Source organism: Mus musculus, chromosome 1 (assembly GCF_000001635.26).
Source record: "Mus musculus strain C57BL/6J chromosome 1, GRCm38.p6 C57BL/6J".
Taxonomy (NCBI): domain Eukaryota; kingdom Metazoa; phylum Chordata; class Mammalia; order Rodentia; family Muridae; genus Mus; species Mus musculus.
Genome location: NC_000067.6, coordinates 154,331,078 through 154,347,284, shown reverse-complemented (window position 1 = coordinate 154,347,284; position 16,207 = coordinate 154,331,078).

Below are 16,207 nucleotides of genomic sequence, written 5' to 3'. Positions count from 1 at the left end.
CTAATTTCTGTCTTAGTGTTTCTATTGCTGAGATGAAAAGGAAAAAGAAAATGCAGCCAAATGCAGGTTGGGGAGGAAAAGGGTTTTCACTTAAATTTCCAAGTAAAAACCCATCACTGAAGTAAATCCAGGCAGGAACCTGGTGGCAGGAGCTGATACAGAAGCCAAGAGTGATGTTACTTACTGGCTTGCTCTCTTTGGCTTGCTCAGCAGGCTTTCTTATATCACCCAGGCCAGCAATGGCACCACCTAAAATGGGCTGGACCATCCATCCCCTACCAATCACCAATTAAGAAAATGCCTTACAGCCTTGCAAATAGCACAGTCTTATGGAGGCATTTTCCTAGTTGAGGTTTTCTCCTCTCTGATGTCAAGTTGACAAGTCTTGTGTCAAATTGACATAAAACTAGACAGTGCAGCCTCTTTGAACAAAAAATTTACGTTGCTTCGTGTCCTTTGTCTCCTGACCATGGCAATGAGAAAAGAAACATACCATCTCATTCCATTCAGATTGGCTTGTACAAAAACAAAGCAAAGAGCAAATGCTGGTTGTAGAGAAAGGGAAATATGTGTCCTGTTTAGGGAATGTCAATTAGCATAGCCATGTGGAAAACAATTTGGAGGTTCCTCAACAAACTCAAAATAGAACTGTATTATGATCATAATACCCCACTTCTGGGCATACATCCAAAGGGAAGAGAGTCAGCATACAAATAAATAACCTGCATGCCAGTGTTTATTGTGGCAGTATTTACAACAGTTAAAATACACAAATTAGCCGAGGTACCTATCAACGGATGGAGTGCTTTCAGGATGGAGTATTAGTCAGTCCTAAAGAAGAATGACATCCTGGCAGTTGTGGCAAAACTGATAGACAGGAATGCTATTAAATTAAATTAAATAATCCAGACATAGGAAAATGAGTGTCATGTGTTTTTATGTATGGAAGCAAACCACACAAATGCTGGTGTTAAAATAAATAAAATGGTGATTACTAATGGTCTGTGAAGGATGTGAGAGGTTTGGAAAGATGGAACATATTTACTGGATGTAATCAATCCATGTTAAATATTTTCCTGGAAACATTTATGGACTCCATTAGCATATAAAACAAATATTTTTTAAGAAAATGATGTCTTTGGGGATAGAGAGATGATTCAGAACTTAAGAGAACTTATTGCTTTTGTTCAGTACCCACATGGTGGCCTATACCATCCATAATTCCAGTTTTATGGGATCCAACAAGATCTGACATCTCTGAGTACCAGGCACACATGGTGTGCACATGCATGCAGGTAAAGCCCTCACACACATAAAATAAAAGAAGTATATCTAAAAGAATTAAATAGAAAGAAAATAAGGTATTTATAGAGATATGTTTATAGATCTAATCCAATATGACTACTTTCCTAATAAAAAGGGCAAATTTGGACATGATATATACTGAGAAAAATGACATAGAGACACAGAGGATGTAAGTAGCCATTGAAAAATTGTGAGAAGGGTAATACTTCCTTCCCTCACTGACCAGAAGAGATTAGTCCTGCCAATGTACTAATGTCACCCCTATGAACAGAGCTATATTACCTGGACCCAAGCCTGAGTTCATGCCTTTCTGTCCCCTGCCCTGACACAAGTGTAACAAAAAAGCCATGTCTCTTTCCATAACCATAGCTATGATAGAGTGTGTACCTGCCCCCAAAGGTATGAGTGCAGGAGATGAAATGGAAAATTCACACAGCATGTATTTAGTTCAGAATCTGCTATTACAAAATTGTCTGCAGTTTCATGATCCTGTGGTTGCTATAACCACTAACATCCTGCCACCCTCAGCTCCATGGCTGTTTTCATCTGAGGACAGTTTGGAATGATTCTGATATCTTGTTAGCTCAAGTTGGCTCTACATGGATTCATCATGACCATCATACATGCATATAACAAATTCTGACTTCCTTCTTTCCCTCTCTTACCCCATTTCCACTGTTTTCCTGTTCTCTAGTACTGTCCCCTCCAGTGACATCCTTTCTTCTTCTATATTCTGTATACAATCTGAGTTTGGCTAATTTCACTTAAATGTGATATCAGCTTCCACCCACTTTGATGCAAATGTCAGGACTCTTCAAAGAAATAATCCAGTGTGTGTGTGTGTGTGTGTGTGTGTGCATATGTGTGTGTGTGAATATGTGTGTGTTTTTTCTTATCCAATTATCTTCACTCTAAAATATGTATATAAAACTAAATCTCGATCTTCGGCTCCAGACAACCGGCCACCTTCCTGGTGAGAGCACAGGGGTACACCCGGCCTGAGAGGTTCGTGCCTTAGGCCCCGGCAGGAGCCTCCTTGGCTCCAGGACTCCTCGGAGGGCAGGCTGCATGGGTGAGGGTGTGGAATACAGAGGCCAGCCGTTTCTGGGACAGGCGAGAGCCACAGAGCTTCTGAGGCGGTGCCATCTTCGGCTCCAGACAACCGGCCACCTTCCTGGACAAAGCAACACAGCTTCTGGGAAAGATCCTGTTTTGGGCCTTCATCTTCAGACAGGAGGCGGTCCAAACACCAGATAACTGTACACCTTCCCTGAAAGAGGAGAGCTTGCCTGCAGAGACTGCTCTGACCACTGAAACTCAGAGGAGAGAGCTAGTCTCCCACATCTGCTGATAGAGGGTAACAAAATCAACAGTGGAACAATCTCTAAACAAAGACAACTATAACAACTAACTCCAGAGATTGACAGATGGTGAAAGGTAAACGTAAGAATCCTACTAACAGAAACCAGGACCACTCACCATCATCAGAACCCAGAACGCCCACTTCGCCCAGTCCAGGGCACCCTAACACACCTGAAAAGGTAGACCTGGATTTAAAAGCATATCTCATGATGATGGTAGAGGACATAAAGAAGGAATTTAATAACTCACTTAAAGAAATACAGGAGAACACTGCTAAAGAGTTACAAGTCCTTAAAGAAAAACAGGAAAACACAACCAAACAGTTAGAAGTCCTTATAGAAAAACAGGAAAACACATCCAAACAGGTGATGGAAATGAACAAAACCATACTAGACCTAAAAAGGGAAGTAGACACAATAAAGAAAACCCAAAGTGAGGCAACGCTGGAGATAGAAACCCTAGGAAAGAAATCTGGAACCATAGATGCCAGCATCAGCAACAGAATACAAGAGATGGAAGAGAGAATCTCAGGTGCAGAAGATTCCATAGAGAACATCGGCACAACAATCAAAGAAAATGGAAAATGCAAAAAGATCCTAACTCAAAACATCCAGGAAATCCAGGACACAATGAGAGACCAAACGTACGGATAATAGGAGTGGATGAGAATGAAGATTTTCAACTCAAAGGACCAGCAAACATCTTCAACAAAATTATTGAAGAAAACTTCCCAAATCTAAAGAAAGAGATGCCCATGAACATACAAGAAGCCTACAGAACTCCAAATAGACTGGACCAGAAAAGAAATTCCTCCCGACACATAATAATCAGAACATCAAATGCACTAAATAAAGATAGAATACTAAAAGCAGTAAGGGAAAAAGGTCAAGTAACATATAAAAGCAAGCCTATCAGAATTACACCAGATTTTTCACCAGAGACTATGAAAGCCAGAAGAGCCTGGACAGATGTTATACAGACCCTAAGAGAACACAAATTCCAGCCCAGGCTACTATACCCAGCCAAACTCTCAATTACCATAGATGGAGAAACCAAAGTATTCCACGACAAAACTAAATTCACCCATTATCTCTCCACGAATCCAGCCCTTCAAAGGATAATAACAGAAAAAAACCAATACAAGGACGGGAACCACACCCTAGAAAAAACAAGAAGATAATCCCTCAACAAAACTAAAAGAAGACAGCCACAAGAACAGAATGCCAACTTTAACAACAAAAATAACAGGAAGCAACAATTACTTTTCCTTAATATCTCTTAATATCAATGGTCTCAACTCCCCAATAAAAAGACATAGACTAACAAACTGGCTACACAAACAAGACCCAACATTTTGCTGCTTACAGGAAACTCATCTCAGAGAAAAAGATAGACACTACCTCAGAATGAAAGGCTGGAAAACAATTTTCCAAGCAAATGGTATGAAGAAACAAGCTGGAGTAGCCATCCTAATATTTGATAAGATTGACTTCCAACCCAAAGTCATCAAAAAAGACAAGGAGGGGCACTTCATACTCATCAAAGGTAAAATCCTCCAAGAGGAACTCTCAATTCTGAATATCTATGCTCCAAATACAAGGGCAGCCACATTCATTAAAGAAACTTTAGTAAAGGTCAAAGCACACATTGCACCTCACACAATAATAGTGGGAGACTTCAACACACCACTTTCACCAATGGACAGATCATGGAAACAGAAACTAAACAGGGACACAGTGAAACTAACAGAAGTGATGAAACAAATGGACTTAACAGATATCTATAGAACATTTTATCCTAAAACAAAAGGATATACCTTCTTCTCAGCACCTCGTGGTACCTTCTCTAAAATTCACCACATAATTGGTCACAAAATAAGCCTCAACATATACAAAAATATAGAAATTGTCCCATGCATCCTATCAGATCACCATGGACTAAGGCTGATCTTCAATAACAAAATAAATAATAGAAAGCCAACATTCACGTAGAAACTGAACAACACTCTTCTCAATGATACCTTGTTCAAGGAAGGAATAAAGAAAGAAGTTAAGGACTTTTTGGAGTTTAATGAAAATGAAGCCACAATATGCCCAAACTTATGGGACACAATGAAAGCATTCCTAAGAGGAAAACTCATAGCTCTGAGTGCCTCCAAAAAGAAACTAGAGAGAGCACACATTAGCAGCTTGACAACACACCTAAAAGGTCTAGAAAAAAAGGAAGCAAATTCACCCAAGAGGAGTAGAAGGCAGGAAATAATCAAACTCAGGGGTGAAATCAACCAAGTGGAAACAAGAAGAACTATTCAAAGAATTAACCAAACGAGGAGTTGGTTCTTTGAGAAAATCAACAAGATAGATAAACCCTTAGCTAGACTCACTAGAGGGCACAGGGACAAAATCCTAATTAACAAAATCAGAAATGAAAAGGGAGACATAACAACAGATCCTGAAGAAATCCAAATCACCATCAGATTCTTCTACAAAAGGCTATACTCAACAAAACTGGAAAACATGGACGAAATGGACAAATTTCTGGACAGATACCAGGTACCAAAGTTGAATAAGAATCAAGTTGACCATCTAAACAGTCCCATATCCCCTAAAGAAATAGAAGCAGTTATTAATAGTCTCCCAGCCAAAAAAGCCCAGGACCAGATGGGTTTAGTGCAGAGTTCTATCAGACCTTCAAAGAAGACCTAATTCCAGTTCTTCACAAACTATTCCACAAAATAGAAACGGAAGGTACTCTACCCAACTCATTCTAAGAAGCCACAATTACTCTGATACCTAAACCACAAAAAGACCCAACAAAGATAGAGAACTTCAGACCAATTTCCCTTATGAATATTGATGCAAAAATCCTCAATAAAGTTCTTGCTAACCGAATCCAAGAACACATCAAAACAATCATCCATCCTGACCAAGTAGGTTTCATCCCAGGGATGCAGGGATAGTTTAATATATGGAAATCCATCAATGTAATCCAGTATATAAACAAACTCAAAGACAAAAACCACATGACCATCTCGTTAGATGCTGAGAAAGCATTTGACAAAATCCAACACCCATTCATGATAAAAGTCTTGGAAAGATCAGGAATTCAAGGCCCATACCTAAACATGATAAAAGCAATCTACAGCAAACCAGTAGCCAACATCAAAGTAAATGGTGAGAAGCTGGAAGCAATCCCACTAAAATCAGGGACTAGACAAGGCTGTCCACTCTCGCCCTACCTATTCAACATTGTACTTGAAGCCCTAGCCAGAGCAATTAGACAACAAAAGGAGATCAAGGGGATACAAATTGGAAAGGAAGAAGTCAAAATATCACTTTTTGCAGATGATATGATAGTATATATAAGTGACCCTAAAAATTCCACCAGAGAACTCCTAAGCCTGATAAACAGCTTCAATGAAGTAGCTGGATATAAAATTAACTCACACAAGTCAATGGCCTTTCTGTATACAAAGGATAAACAGGCTGAGAAAGAAATTAGGGAAACAACACCTTTCTCAATAGTCACAAATAATATAAAATACCTTGGCGTGACTCTAACTAAGGAAGTGAAAGATCTATATGATAAGAACTTCAAGAAAGAAATTAAAGAAGATCTCAGAAGATGGAAATATCTCCCATGCTCATGGATTGGCAGGATCAACATTGTAAAAATGGCTATCTTGCCAAAAGCAATCTACAGATTCAATGCAATCCCCATCAAAATTCCAACTCAATTCTTCAACGAATTAGAAAGTGCAATCGGCAGATTCATCTGGAATAACAAAAAACTGAGGATAGCAAAAACTCTTCTCAAGGATAAAAGAACCTCTGGTGGAATCACCATGCCTGACCTAAAGCTTTACTACAGAGCAATTGTGATAAAAACTGCATGGTACTGGTATAGAGACAGACAAGTAGACCCATGGAATAGAATTGAAGACCCAGAATATAGCTGTCTCTTGTCAGAGTATGCCTGGGCCTAGCAAACATAGAAGTGGATGCTCACAGTCGGCTATTGGATGGATCACATGGCCCCCAATGAAGGAGCTAGAGAAAGTACCAAAGAAGCTAAAGGGATCTGCAACCCTATAGGTGGAACAACATTATGAACTAACCAGCACCCCGGAGCTCTTGACTCTAGCTGCATATGCATCAAAAGTTGGCCTAGTCAGCCATCACTGGAAAGAGAGGCCCATTGGACACGCAAACTTTATATGCCCCAGTACAGGGGAACGCCAGGGCCATAAAAGGGGAGTGGGTGGGTAGGGGAGAGGGGGTGGGTGGCTATAGGGGACTTTTGGTATAGCATTGCAAATGTAAATGAGCGAAATACCTAATAAAAAATGGAAAAAAAAATGGGGCTCAGAGCTGAACAAAGAATTCTCACCTGAGGAATACTGAATGGCAGAGAAGCACCTGAAAAAATGTTCAACATCCTTAATCATCAGGGAAATGCAAATCAAAACAACACTGAGATTCCACTTCACTCCAGTTAGAATGGCTAAGATCAAAAACTCAGGTGACAGCAGATGTTGGCGAGGATGTGGAGAAAGGGGAACACTCCTCCATTTTTGGTGGTATTGCAAGCTTGTACAACCACTCTGGAAATCAGTCTGGCGGTTCCTCAGAAAATTGGACATAGTACTACCGGAGGATCCAGCAATACCTCTCCTGGGCATATATCCAGAAGATGTCCCAACAGGTAAGAAGAACACATGCTCCAGTATGTTCATAGCAGCCTTGTTTATAATAGCCAGAAGCTGGAAAGAACCCAGATGCCCCTCAACAGAGGAATGGATACAGAAAATGTGGTACATTTACACAATGGAATACTACTCAGCTATTAAAAAGAATGAATTTATGAAATTCCTAGCCAAATGGATGGACCTGGAGGGCATCATCCTGAGTCAGGTAACACATTCACAAAGGAACTCACACAATATGTACTCACTGATAAGTGGATATTAGCCCCAAACCTAGGATACCCAAGATATAAGATACAATTTGCTAAACACATGAAACTCAAGAAAAATGAAGACTGAAGTGTGGACACTATGCCCCTCCTTAGAATTGGGAACAAAACACCCATGGAAGGAGTTACAGAGACAAAGTTTGGAGCTGAGATGAAAGGATGGACCATGTAGAGACTGCCATATCCAGGGATCCATCCCATAATCAGCTTCCAAATGCTGACACCATTGCATACACTAGCAAGATTTCGCTGAAAGGACCCAGTTATAGCTTTCTCTTGTGAGACTATGCCGGGGCCTAGCAAACACAGAAGTGGATGATCACAGTCAGCTATTGGATGGGTCACACATCCCCTAATGGAGGAGCTAGAGAAATTACCCAAGGAGCTATAGGGAACTGCAACCCTATAGTTGGAACAACAATATGAACTAACCAGTACCCGGGAGCTCTTGTCTTTAGCTGCATATGTATCAAAAGATGGCCTAGTTGGCCATCACTGCAAAGAGAGGCCCATTGGACTTGCAAACTTTATATGCCCCAGTACAGGGGAACGCCAGGGCCAAAAAGGGGGAGTGGGTGGGTAGGGGATTGGGGGGGGTGGGTATGGGGGACCTTTGGGATAGCATTGAAAATGTAAATGAGGAAAATATCTAATTTTTTTTAAAAAAGATAAGGAACTCAAAAAAAACCTAAATCTCTAGGATTATTTGTTATTCAAAACATATGCAAATGAAAACCTAATAGAAAATACACTAAGAAATATGCTACTTAAAATCTCATTGTCCATTTACCCAAAATTTGGCTAATCCAAATATATATTCTTGCCCTACAAATTATTCTTCTCCAATAGAGTGGCTCTGGGTATATCAACCACCCAGGACAGGCCTCATGTTCAGGAGTAATTAACCAACATATAATGGACTCACCAGGTTTTATGCGTATGTTTTTATATGGTAACAGTTTGGAGATTTGCAGGGGGCATGTTTTTTATTGTTTTCTCAGCTTGAGGGGTATAGTGGTTTGAATATTCTTGGCCCATGGGAAGTAGCATTATTAGGAGGTGTGGCCTTGTTGCAATAGGTGTGGCCGGGCTGGAGGATGTGTGCCACTGTGTAGGCAGGCTTTGAGATCTCCTAGTGCTCAAACTCTTCCCAAATGCAGAAGATAGTCCCCTTAGGGCTGCCTGCAGAAAAGAGTCTCTTCCTGGCTGCCTTCAGAACAAGATGTAGAACTCTCAGCTCCTTTTCTAGCACACAGTCCACCTATATAATGCCAGGCTTCCCACCATGATGATAATGGGCTGAACCTCTGGAACTATAAGTCAGTCCCAATTAAATAGTGTTCTTTATAAGAGTTGCTTTCATCATGCTGTCTCTTCACAGCAATGGAAGCCCTAAGACAGCGGTCGGGTAGGGGTAGGAGTTGTTGTTTTAGTGGGTTTTTGCTTGTTTCCTGATAAAGAACTTGAAGTTGGATGGGTAGGGGAGACAAGATCTGGAAGGATCAAAATATATTTACATTTAAACAATAAAAATATAATAGAACAATAAATGAATATAAATTATTATTTCAAGTGAGACCACATCCATGAATCTTGAACACACTCCAATCTATCAAATATTTTTCTTGATTAGGAAATTGTAAAACACAACTAGCAACTGTATGATCTTCAGAGAAAACAGTTGATCCTTTTCAATATCTGCTTGTATCCTGGGAAAAGCATGTTCAGAAAACTAGGACTGAAATAATATCACACAGGATCCAGCAAAACCAAATCTGATTCATAGTTTGCAGTTAATCTACAAAAGATTTATTGCATAATCACTATGCAAAAAGTTGAACTAGGTTCTATAAATACACACTTTAATAAGCCAACAATAGCTTTCTAATGTATTGGGACAAACAGGCATTAAACATGCTGTTGTATCTGTGATGAGCATTTTCAGGAGAACAAGCAAGAGTACTGTGAGAATGCATAGGTATGGGGGGACTTTGTTTACTCTGTGGAGGAAGCTGAGACCAGAAACTTAGATGAGAGTTATTCAGGAAGAGATGAAGACAAAGCAGTCCTGCCAGGGCAATGCAAAGACCTAGAGGCAAAGCACCATGGGAACAGTTAGCATAAAGAAAGTTGAGACTAGTGAGGGCATAAAAAAGAAGAGAAAAATAGTTAGAGGAAAAGTTGCCCCAGAAGCCATGGGTTTTCAAGTGGAAACCTCAGTTCCAGGAGTGGGGTCGCCTACAATAAAGGCCACTGTCACTGCTGTAGATGCAAGCAGAACTAGACAGAAAAAGCCTATTGCAACTGCTGTAGATATCAGCAGAATTAGATGGGAAAAACCTATTGCTGGATCTACTTCTTGAAATTATTTAAATCATCTTCACGGGACACAGTTTTGAATCCATTCACCCTCATGACCAATTGGAGAACAAAGGAGAATCTGCACATCAAAACCTTCATAAAGAAAATCAGAAGAGATTTGGAAAAGTGGGAGAATACATTTGAAATGTGTACCAGAAATAATAGCTATAGTGTGTAAAAATTAAGAGCAAGACAAAGACCTGACTAAAAAAAGGTCAAGATGCTAAATTTATGATTCATAATACATATGGCTTTAAATTATATACTGATCAATCTCAAATATATAAAAGATGGTCAATTCCCCCTCATAAGTAAATTTTTTTACAAATTAATCTAGTGTAATGTTAATGACACTGAAGTATATTTTTTTTATCAGAAAGATATGAGCTAAAAAAACTGTAAGAACATTTTCCCAGTGATACTAAATGGAAACAGATGCTCATGTGTGGGTATAAAATAACGAAGTTCTTTTGAAGAAGAATTGGCATTATATAATTAAAAAATAAAAACCTATGAGGTTACTTTCTGACCCCTCACAAGAGTAGAAACACTTTCTAGAAGTTATTCTAGGGGTTTACTCTAAGAACATACTTTCAACAACATGAAAACACACATGTACACATTATTCATTAAATGTGGTCATTTCAGCAGTATGAAAAAACAATAAAATATTGAAGTGGAAACTTCTGGTTTCTGTGGAAAGTCAGTTATATCAAATGATGTTATGCTGAGGAACACAGGTAAAAGGATGTTTTGCAGTAGCAGATACGTGAAAGGATGTATGATGTTTAGGAGAAATATAAATATGACCCCCACAGACAGTGGGAGCTAGAGAATTGGTTTGCCTTGCCCTGCCTTGCTATTCTTCACTGACACTCATGTATTGGTTTGCCTTACATTGTTTTACTGAGCTTCACAGATGGTGAATTGATAGAGAGAACCTCAACAAAAGAACTTCTCAAGAGGTTCCTGCGGCTTCTTGCTGCTTCCACAGTGAACTTGGGTCAGATGGTGAGCCTTGCAGTTTCATCTGGATTGAACTGCCCTTGCTGATTCCTGTGTGGTGTCTGCTGAGCGGACTGGTCTACAGCTGCTGATTCGTATTGGTGTTTTGCTGGAGGACTGGAATCCTGATACCCCAACCATGAATACTGCGTCCAGTGACTCACCCCCAAAGAACTATTTCTAAACAGGTCCATTTCTCCTTTATCCTAATAACCTTTCTTTTCCACTACCTCTCGTGGGTGGTGGGCCAAAAGGGAGGTTGAACCCTTATTAAAGCAGGTTGAGAAAAAAATGTATGCTTACAAAATATAGCAATGTGGTTGAATAAAAAGAACTCAGGAATAACTTATGAAGGAATGCAGAGTGCTTTTCAGGATATGATGTCAGGGGAGCAGAAGCTCCAGGTAAGAGTTAACTTTGAGAGTAGGAAGAAAGATGAGAAGATACACATGAATTTGCTGGATGTTGGGAAATAAATGAGAAAGAATAAAGTTAAAGCTTTAAGGGTGTTTATCTACAGATGGTGAGCAGAAGCAGGGTGGGGAAGGGAATGGGAGTGTGGGAGAAGGGATTGGGGGAGTGACAGCTCTGAAGTAAAACAAAACTTGTATGATTGTGGTTTTTAGGGTTGCGTTAACATTTCTCAGATGGAGAGAATAAATAATTAAAGCTTAGGGGATGAGAAAGAAGATCCAAATGGAATATGACTTTTAAAAAAGGACAAACCAACCTCTAAGACAGGTAATAAACCATACTAAAGTGTGTCAGGATGGTTACTCATGACAGCAGCTTTTGAAAACAGCAGCTTGACTGTGTGTACTAAGTCTAAAGAAAAAGAGAGGCTTCACGTGAGTTCCAGAGTTAATAGGCTTGTTTTAGGAAAGTCAGTTCAGCTTTCTTTTAACTGCCATGTGTGTTCTGAGAACTGGAAGATACACTGTGATTACAGGGAAAACATGGATAATAGAATATGGCTTATGAAAGGGGTCATGGATAAGGAAACCAGGAAGGCTAGAATAGCTTTGCAGAGGCTGGGTTGGAATTGGAGACATTGCTATAATGCAAGGTCCATAAAATTGGATCTAGAAAGGAGCTCTGAGAGCTGTGTGTATGTGTGTGTGTGTGTGTGTGTGTGTGTGTGTGTGTGCGTGTGAGTGTGTGTATTTCACTTCCTTACCTCTGGAGATGGTCAAAAAGCAATTGTAATGTCATAACAGCAAGCCAGTCTAGTGTTCATTGTCTAGAAATGTGAATTTTTTTTCCTTTATTAATTAGATATTTTCTTCATTTACATTTCAAATGCTAGCCCCAAAGTCCCCTATACCCTCCTCCCACCACCCTGCTCCCCAACCCACCCAATCCTGCTTCCTGGACCTGGCATTCCCCTGTACTGGGGTATATGATCTTTGCAAGACCAAGGGCCTCTCCTCCCATTGATGGCCGACTAGGCCATCCTCTGCTACAAAAGCAACTAGAGACAGCTCTGGGGTTACTGGTTAGTTCATGTTGTTGTTCCACCTATAGGGTTGCAGACCCCTTTACCTCCTTGGGTACTTTCTCTAGCTCCTTCACTAGGGGCCCTGTATTCCATCCAATAGATGACTGTGAGCATCCACTTCTGTATTTGCCAGGCACTGGAGAGAGAGAGAGAGAGAGAGAGAGAGAGAGAGAGAGAGAGAGAGAGAGAGAGAGAGAGACTTGTCAGTAAAATGAACCAGGACCTTTAAAAGGATACAAAGGATGCATTCCAGGCTGGAAGAGAGAAACAAAATGATGATACGGAATATCTTGTGTCAGAGATGAGAAAATGTTCACAATACAATAGGGGTGCATCAAAATGATGTCAAAGCCAATTGAATGGATTCCCAGTGGTCCAGCCCTGAGCACCGCGCATAGCAATCGTGTTGGATCATCACCAACAGAATAAAGTAAATTCTGTGATCTCTCTAAGGTGAAATATGGTGGAGAGAAGGAGCTTTGCTTCATTGTCAGCTCCAGTTGGTACGTGTGGAAGGGATGCTCGGAATAGTGTCTCACCATCCAGCAAACACCGCACTGACAGTTGCGCAAGCAAAAACCATCAGGAGAACCTAAAATTAATTCACAGAAGTATAGAAAGTATATGAAGAGATTTTTTCAGGGGATGGAGAGATGGCTCTGGAGTTTAAAACATGCACTGCTCTTGGAGAAGGACCAGCCCCAAAAGTAATAGACACCTCTGGCTCCTGTGAGTACTCCACCCCCAAAATAAGTTTTCAATTTAATTTTTTTACTTATTCACTTTATATTCTGCTCACTGTCCCCCACACAGTCACCCCCTCCCCTAATCCTAACCCTACGCCCCTCCCCTACTTCTCTGAGAAAGTAGGCCCCCTGGGTATCCACACACACACACATCATCTTGCCACTTCAATTCTCTAGGCTAGGTGCTGTCTGAGGCTAAGTGCTTCCTCTCCTATTGAGGCCAGACAAGATAGCCGAGCTAGAAGAACATATCCCATACACAGGCAACAGCTTTTGCATTAGCCCTAGCTCCAGTTGTTTGGGATCCACATGAAGGTCAAGCTGCACACGATATATATACGTGTGTGTGTGTGTGTGTGTGTGTGTGTGTGTGTGTGTGTGTGTGTGTGTGTGTCACACGGGGAGCCTAGGTCAGCCTGTATATGTTCTTTGGTTGATGGTTCAGACTCTGAGAGCCCAAGGGAGGCTCTGTTGGTCTTCCTGTGGAGTTCCTATCCCCTTTGGGGCCCACAATACTTCCTCCTATTCTTCCATAAAAGTCCCATGCTCCATTCACTGTTTGGCTATGGATGTCTGTATCTGTCTGAGTCAGCTGCTAGGCAGAGTCTCTGGGAGAACAATTTGCTCCTGTCTGCAAGTGTAACAGAATATCCTTAATAGTGCTGGGGATTGGTGCTTGTCCATCAGATAAGACTCAAGTTGGAGCCGGGCGTGGTGGCGCACGCCTTTAATCCCAGCACTTGGGAGGTAGAGGCAGGCAGATTTCTGAGTTCGAGGCCAGCCTGGTCTACAGAGTGAGTTCCAGGACAGCCAGAGCTATACAGAGAAACCCTGTCTCAAAAAAAAAGACTCAAGTTGGGCCAGTTATTGGTTGGCCATTCCCTCAGTCTGAGCTCCAGCCCCCATGCCTGTATTTCTTATAGACAGCATAAATCTTGGGTCAAATCTTTTGTGAGTGGGTGGTATCTCTATTGCTCCACTGGGGTTCCTACCTGGCTACAGGAGGTGGCTTCTTCAGGTTCCACATTTCCAGTGTAGTGAGTCACAGGTAAGGTCATCGATTCATGCACACCTCCCTTATCCCAGGTCCCTGTCTCATTCTGAAGATGGCCCCCACTTCCTCACTCCCATCAGTTGCAGATTTCCATTCATTTTCATGGCCATCTAGTCATCTCTCCTGTTCCTTACACCTGATCCTGAATCCCCCATTTTTTCCCTACCCCTTACTCCTGGTTCCCTCTTTCTATCTGCCTCTTATGGCTATTTTATTCCCCCTTCTAAGTGAGATTTAAGCTTCCTTTTGGGGACTTTCCTTGTTTAGCTTCTTAAGGTCAGTGAAGTGTAACATGGTGCCTGTACTTTGTGGCTAATATCTACTTATATGTGAGCCCATACCATTAATGTCCTTTGAGGACTCTGTTACCTCACTCAGGATATCCATAGGTTCCCTCCATTTACCTACAAAATCAATGATGTTTTTGTTTTTAATAGCTGAGTAGTACTCCTGCCCTCATGTGCACACACCCCACCCCAAAAATAATTTTTAAAAAGTCTTTAAAAAAAGTTTTTATAGTCTCAAAGTATCTTTCCATGTGATACTTATTTGTTATAAAGGATATATATGAAGCTTGGCAAACATCATCTACACCAAATGGTTAAAGATAACATTGCCAGCAATAGGACAAATGAACACTGAAGTCTGCCAGCTTGGAATGGATTCGGGAAAATGAACTATCATTATTTCATGTATTAAGTGGTTGAACTGTGCAGGTCTGAAGTGTCTCTAAATGCCTCTGCCCACACAACAGCCTCCCGACGTGATATCCTGAGAAGGACACAAGATAACTTCTGTGATATTCTTGAAGCAATGCTAGCCTAAATTTAATCATGAGGAATCATCATGCAAATTAAGAGATCTTGAATAAAATAACTGAACAGCACACTTCAAAATAAGATCGTGAAGAACAAAGGGAGATGAAGGACTGTTCCACATTAAAGGAGACTAAAAGAGATGAGGTCACTAAACTCAAGATGTATTGATCATTGGTCAGAAAAATGACAGAAAACAATTAGAAAATGTGAACAGTCTATCAAATGCTTACAAGAATTTCATCAATGCTAGCTTTCTGAGTGTAATAACTGAACTGTGGTGACCAGCTATATCAGATACTTGTAAAATTCTTACACTAAAGACCTAATCTTGCAGTGTTTCAGAATGTGACTATTTGAAGGTGGTCTCCAAAAGAAGTGATTAAACATTAAATTTCCCCACCTTGTGCTTAATTACTTCTTTTTTGTTGCTTGTTCATTTGAGCTATCCATCTGTCTCTGCCGCTGTTTCTCACGTGCTGGGGGATTAGAGGAGTGTGCTACCACAGCCAGCCTGATTACCCCTTTTCAAAACTATCTCACAGAGCCACATTCTGAAGCTCTGGAAGGTTAGGTCCTTAACATGGGGGATTTAGATTTAAGCAAGAAAGAGGAAGGAGTGGACGATGGAAATCTACCGTTTTATAAGATACAGCCTCCAAGGGGAAAGTCGGGTGTGGTGCTGTGCACCTCTCTGTAATCCCAGTACTGGGAAGGCAGAAGTAAACAAATCTCTGGATAATCAGTGAGCTCTAGGTTTAATGAGAGACCCTGCCTTAATACATACATACATACATACATACATACATACATACATACATACATACATACATAATACATACATACATACATGGTAGAGAGCAATGGAGGAAGACAGGTGTAACTGAATAGGTATTAATCTACTCTTATGAAACACCTAAAAGAACTCATACGAATCTACAAAGAGGAGAGCAGCAGTGTGGCTTCCTGGAGGTGAGGCTGGGGCAACAGGGAGGGGGGAACAGGAGAAAATATTTGTTAATGTGTATGGAATTTCAGTTTTACAGAAGGAGAAAAGTTAATGCGGAATGGTTGTGCAGTGGTGTGA